We start from the raw sequence: 6,456 nt of genomic DNA, 5'->3' as shown, positions 1-6,456 counted from the left end.
GGAGGGCAGTACATGGTAACCAGCCTGCATACCTAAGGGAATGAATGCAATTTAAATAACCTTCCAAAACTGGCAACATCTCTCAATTTCGAACGGAGTTGTTGTCAGTTTCGTGGGCAGGGCCTAATTCGGGCAATATAATTCTTGAATCAGCATAAAAGATCACAAATAACATGAAGGTAAATGGTTTTGAGTAGAACTCATGCTTAAAATTCTCTAGATAAAAACAAAAAAACTGCGGATGCTGGAAATCCAAAACAAAAACAGAATTACCTGGAAAAACTCAGCAGGTCTGGCAGCATCGGCGGAGAAGAAAAGAGTTGATGGTTCGAGTCCTCATGACCCTTCGACAGAACTTGAGTGAGTCCAAGAAAGGGACTCACTCAAATTCTGTCGAAGGGTCATGAGGACTCGAAACGTCAAATCTTTTAAAATTCTCTAGTCTTTTGTTCTGGTTCAGCCAATTGTACTTGAATCTGAGTGCAAAGCGAGTAGAAAAGAAGGCAGAAAGCTGTCCCAAAAAATAATTTACTGATTCTGAATATTTATTAATGTAATCAAATTACTTTCTGAAGAATTTAATACAAACTATTTAAAGTTCTCTTTGTAAACAGGTACTAATCAACTGGTGGGGTATTTACAAATTATTTACATATGCTAAAATATTCAATTCTGACCTTCTAGATGTCCTGTAAAACCTATCAAGTGGTGAAGAATTGCGCTTTTATGAGAAGAAACTAACACCTTGATTAGCAGCTGATTTTTAAAATTCACTCACAGGATGTCGGCTTCGCTGGCTGGGCCAGCATTTATTGCCCATCCCTAGTTGCCCTTGAGAAGGTGGTGGTGAGCTGCCTTCTTGAACCACTGCAGTCCATGTGGTGTAGGTACACTCACAGTGCTGTTAGGGAGGGAGTTCCAGGATTTTGATCAATCGACAGTGAAGGAACGGCAATATATTTCCAAGTCAGGATGCTGAGTGACTTGGAGGGGAACTTTCAGGTGGTGGTGTTCCCATCTATCTGCTGCCCTTGTCCTTCTAGATGGTAGTGGTCGTAGGTTTGGAAGGTACTGTCTAAGGAGCCTTGGAGTATTCCTGCAGTGCATCTTGTAGATGGTATGTACTGCTGCCACTGTGTGTTGGTGGTGTTTGTGGATGTGGTGCCAATCAGGTGGGCTGCTTTGTCCTGGATGGTGTCAAGCTTCTTGAGTGTTGTGGGAGCTGCACTCATCCAGGCAAGTGGGGAGCATTCCCATCACGCTCCTGACTTGTGCCTTGTATATGGTGGACAAGTTTTGGGGAGTCAGGAGATGTGTTACTCATCACAGGATTCCTAGCCTCTGACCTGCTCTTGTAGTGGCATTACTGAGCCACCCTTGGTGATGGACATTGAAGTACCCCAGCCAGAGTACATTCTGTGCCATTGCCCCACTCAGTGCTTCCTCTGAGTGGTGTTCATCAGCTGAGGGAGGGCAGTACATGGTAACCAGCAGGAGATTTCCTTGCCCATGTTTGACAGATGCCATGAGACTTCATGGTGTCCAGAGTTGATGTTGAGCACTCCCAGAGCAACTCTCAACTGTATTCCACTGTGCTGCCACCTCTTCTGGGTCTGTCCCACTGGTGGGACAAGATATACCCAGGGATGGTGATGGTGGTGTCTGGGATATTATCTGTAAGATATGATTCCATGGGAATGACTATAACAGGGTTGCTTGACTAGTCTGTGAAACAGCCCTCCCAATTTTGCAACAAACCCCCAGATATTGGTAAGGAGGACATTGCAGGGTCGACGGGGCTGAGTTCACCGTTGTCGTTTCCAGTGCCTAGGTCGATGCCTGGTGGTCCGTCTGGTTTCATTCCTTTTTTGAGACTGTGTGGCAATTTGATACAACTCTGACTTGCTAGGCCATTTCAGAGGGCAGTTAAGAGTCAACCACATTGCTGTGGGTCTGGAGTCACATGTAGGCCAGGCTAGAGTCATAGAAGTCTACAGCACAGAAAAAGCCCCTTCAGCCTATTGAGTCTGCGTTGGTCAAACAAGTACCTAACTATTCTAATCCCATTTTCCAGCTCAAGGCCCATAGCTTTGAATGCCATGGCATCGCAAGTGCACATCCAAATACTTCTGAAATGTTTTGAGGGTACCTGCCTCTACTACCCTTTCAGGCACTGAGTTCCAAATTCCCACCACCCTCTGGGTGAAAAAATTCTTCCTTACAGCCCCTCTAAACCTCCTGCCCCTTCCTTAAACCAATGCCCCCTGGTTATTGATCCCTCCACCAAGGGGAAAAGTTCCTTCCTGTCTTCCCTATATATGCCCCTCATATACACCTCAATCATGTCCCCCCTCAATCTCCTCTGCTCCAGGGAAAATAACCCCAGTCTACCCAATCTCTCCTCATAACTAAAACTTTCCAGCCCAGGCAATATCCTGGTAAATCTCCTCTGCACTCTCTCTAGTGCAATCACATCCTTCCTATTATGCAGATTCCAGAACTGCACGCAATACTCTAGCTGTGGGCTAACCAGCATTTTATACAGTTCCAGTATAACCTCCCTGCTCTTATATTCCATGACTCAGCTAATAAAGGCAAGCATCTCATCTGCCTTCTTAACCACCTTATCTACCTGTCCCACTACCTTAAGGTGTACAGGCACACCAAGGTCCCTCTGATCCTCGGTGCTTCCCAGGGTCCTACCATTCATCGCGTATTCCTGTGCCAAGTGCATCACCTCATACCTATCCTGTTAAATACCATTTGCCACTGATCAGCCCATCTGACCAGCACGTCAATATCCTCCTGTAATCTAAGGCTATCCTCCTCACTATTCATCACCCCACCAATTTTCGTGTCATCCGCAAACTTACTGATTAACCCTACATTCAAGTCTAAATCGTTTATATATACCACAAACAGCAAGGGACCCAACACCAATCCCTGTGGAACCCCACTGGACATAGGCATCCAGTCACAAAAATGCCCCTCGACCATCACCCTCTGCTTCCTGCCACTCAGCCAATTCTGGATCCAATTTGTCAAATTGCCTTGGATCCTATGGACTCTTACCTTCGTTATCAGTCTCCCATGCTGGACCTTATCAAAAGCCTTGCTGAAGTCCAAGTAGACTACATCAAATGCATTGCCCTCATCTACACACCTGGTCACCTCTTTGAAAAATTCAATCAAATTGGTCAGACATGACCTCCCCTTAACAAAACCATGCTGACTGTCCTTGATTAATCTCTGCCTCTTCAAGTGCAGATTAATTCTGTCCCTCAGAATTGCCTCCAAAATTTTCCCCACCACTGAGTTTAGACTGACTGGCCCTGTAGTTCCCTGGTTTATCCCTTTCTCCCTTCTTGAATAACGGTACCACATTGGCTATCCTCCAGTCCGCTGGCACCTCTCCGGTTGCCAGAGAGGTATTGAAAATTATTGCCAGCGCCCCTATCTCCTCCCTTGCCTCACTCAACAGCCTGGGATACATTTCATCCAGGCCTGGAGATTTATATACTTAGAACCTCCTCCCTTTCTATGCTAATTTCTTTAATTATATCACAGTCCTTCTGCCTGATTTCCATACCCATATCATCCCTCTCACTTGTGAACACCGACACAAAGTATTCATTTAGAACTCTACCTACGTCTTCCGGCTCCACACACAAATTACCACTACAGTCCTTAATGGGCCTTACTCTTTCCCTAGTTATCCTCTTGCTCTTAATATACTTGTAAAATAACTTCACCTGCCAATGTTTTTTCATGCCCCCTTTTTGCTCTCCTAATTTCCTTTTTAAGGTCCCCCCCTACACATTCTTTACTCCTCTAGTGCATCCTCTGTTTTGAACCCTCGGTATCTGCCATAAGCCTCCCTTTTTCTCTTTATCGAATCCTGTATATCCCTCGACATCCAGGGTTCCCTGGATTTGTTGGTCCCTCCCTTTGTCTTTACTGGAATATGTTGGCCCTGTACTCTCCCTATCTCCTTCTTGAATGAGTCCTACCGCTCTGACGCAGACTTACCTAAAAGTAGCTGCTTCCAGTCCTCAGGCCAAATCATATCTGATCTTATTAAAATCGGCCTTCCCCCAATTTAGAACTGTGATTTCTGGCCCATCCCTGTCCTTTTCCATAACAACCTTGAATCTAATGGAGTTATGATCACTATCTGCAAAATGCTCCCCCTACCTCTACCACTTGCCCGGCTTCATTCCCTAAAATTAAGCCCAGGTCCGCTCCCTCTCCTGTAGGACCTTCTACTTACTGGCTTAAAAAGCTCTCCTGGATTCATTTTAATAATTCCACTCCTTCTAAACCTATCACACTATGACTAACCCAGTTGGGGAAGTTGAAATCCCCCCCTATTACTACCCTATTATTTTTACACTTCTCTGAAATTTGCCAACATATCTGCTCTTCTTTTTCTCTCTGACTGTTTGGGGGCCTTGTTTTTAAGTTCTACCCAAATGGCTTCATATGAAGAGCCTTAAGATATCATCCCTCCTTACTGCTGTAATTGATTCCTTGATCAATATTGCAATACCCCCTCCTCTTTTACCTCCTTCCCTTTATCCTGCAATTTTGAGTTGCCAATTCTGCCCCTCTCTCAACCATGTCGCTAGGACAGGAATTACATCATACATCATGTCAAAAACAGAATTACCTGGAAAAACTCAGCAGGTCTGGCAGCATCAGCAGAGAAGAAAAGAGTTGATGTTTTGAGTCCTCATGACCCTTCAACAGAACTGAGTGAATATAAGGAGAGGGGTGAAATATAAGCTGGTTTAAGGTTGGGGTGGGTGGGGGGGGGAGTGGTGTGGTTGTAGGGACAAGCAAGCAGTGATAGGAGCAGATAATCAAAAGATGTCACAGACAAATGGACAAAAGAACACAGAGGTGTTGAAGTTGGTGATATTATCTAAACGAATGTGCTAATTAAGAATGGATGGCAGAGCACTCAAGGTACAGCTCTAGTGGGGGTGGGGTGGAAAGACTAGCAGGGCATACAAGATTTAAAAATAATGGTATTGGTGGGAAAAGAAAAATCTATATAAATTATTGGAAAAAACAAAAGGAAGGGGGAAGAAATGGAAAGGGGGTGGGGATGGAGGAGGGAGTTCAAGATCTAAAGTTGAATTCAATATTCAGTCCGTTGGCTGTAAAGTCAGAAGATGAGGTGCTGTTCCTCCAGTTTGCATTGGGCTTCACTGGAACAATGCACCAAGCCAAGGACAGACATTGGGCAAGAGAGCAGGGTGGAGTGTTAAAATGGCAAGCGACAGGGAGGTTTGGGTCTTTCTTGCAGGTGTTCTGCAAAGCGGTAGCCCAGTTTGATGTCTCCAATATAGAGGAGACCGCATTGGGAGCAACGAATGCAGTAGACTAAGTTGGGGGAAATGCAAGTGAAATGCTGCTTCACTTGAAAGGAGTGTTTGGGCCCTTGGACGGTGAGGAGAGAGGAAGTGAAGGGGCAGGTGTTGCATCTTTTGCATGGGCATGGGGAGGTGCCATAGGTGGGGGTTGAGGAGCAGGGGGTGATGGAGGAGTGGACCAGGGTGTCCGGGAGGGAACGATCCCTATGGAATGCCGCCAGGGGGGATGAAGGGAAGATGTGTTTGGTGGTGGCATCATGCTGGAGTTGGTGGAAATGGCGGAGGATGATCCTTTGAATGCGGAGGCTGGTGGGGTGTTAAGTGAGGACAAGGGGGACCCTATCATGTTTCTGGGAGGGAGGAGAAGGCGTGAGGGCGGATGCGCGGGAGATGGGCCGGACACGGTTGAGGGCCCTGTCAACCACCGTGGGTGGAAAACCTCGGTTAAGGAAGAAGGAAGACATGTCACTGGAACTGTTTTTGAAAGTGGCATCATCAGAACAGATGCGACAGAGGTGAAGAAACTGAGAGAATGGGATGGAGCCCTTACAGGAAGCGGGGTGTGAGCTGTGGGAGTCGGTAGGCTTGTAATGAATATTGGTAGACAGTCTATCACCAGAAATTGAGACAGAGAGGTCAAGGAAGGGAAGGGAAGTGTCAGAGGTGGACCATGTGAAAATGATGGAGGGGCGGAGATTGGAAGCAAAATTAATAAATTTTTCCAAGTCCCGACGAGAACATGAAGCAGCACCGAAGTAATCATTGACGTACCGGAGAAAGAGTTGTGGAAGGGGGCCAGAGTAGGACTGGAACAAGGAATAAAAACAAACAAACTGCGGATGCTGGAAATCCAAAACAAAAACAGAATTACCTGGCAAAACTCAGCAGGTCTGGCAGCATCAGCGGAGAAGAAAAGAGTTGACGTTTCGAGTCCTCATGACCCTTCGACAGAAGGGACTCGAACTCAAGTTCTGTCGAAGGGTCATGAGGACTCGAAACGTCAACTCTTTTCTTCTCCGCCGATGATGCCAGACCTGCTGAGTTTTTCCAGGTAATTCTGGAACAAGGAATGTTCCAC

The 6,456-nt window shown here is 46.1% G+C and overlaps 1 protein-coding gene across 1 annotated transcript in view; it reads right to left on the bottom strand.

Moving 5' to 3' along the window:
• hdac10 (histone deacetylase 10) overlaps window positions 1-6,456 on the bottom strand; it is a 112,360-nt gene that overhangs the window by 2,349 nt on the left and 103,555 nt on the right. The gene's annotated exons all lie outside the window — the stretch shown is intronic.

This window comes from Carcharodon carcharias, chromosome 13 (genome assembly GCF_017639515.1).
Source record: "Carcharodon carcharias isolate sCarCar2 chromosome 13, sCarCar2.pri, whole genome shotgun sequence".
NCBI lineage: Eukaryota > Metazoa > Chordata > Chondrichthyes > Lamniformes > Lamnidae > Carcharodon > Carcharodon carcharias.
Note: the sequence above shows the minus strand (reverse complement) of the source record. Positions and strands in the feature narration are given on the sequence as shown.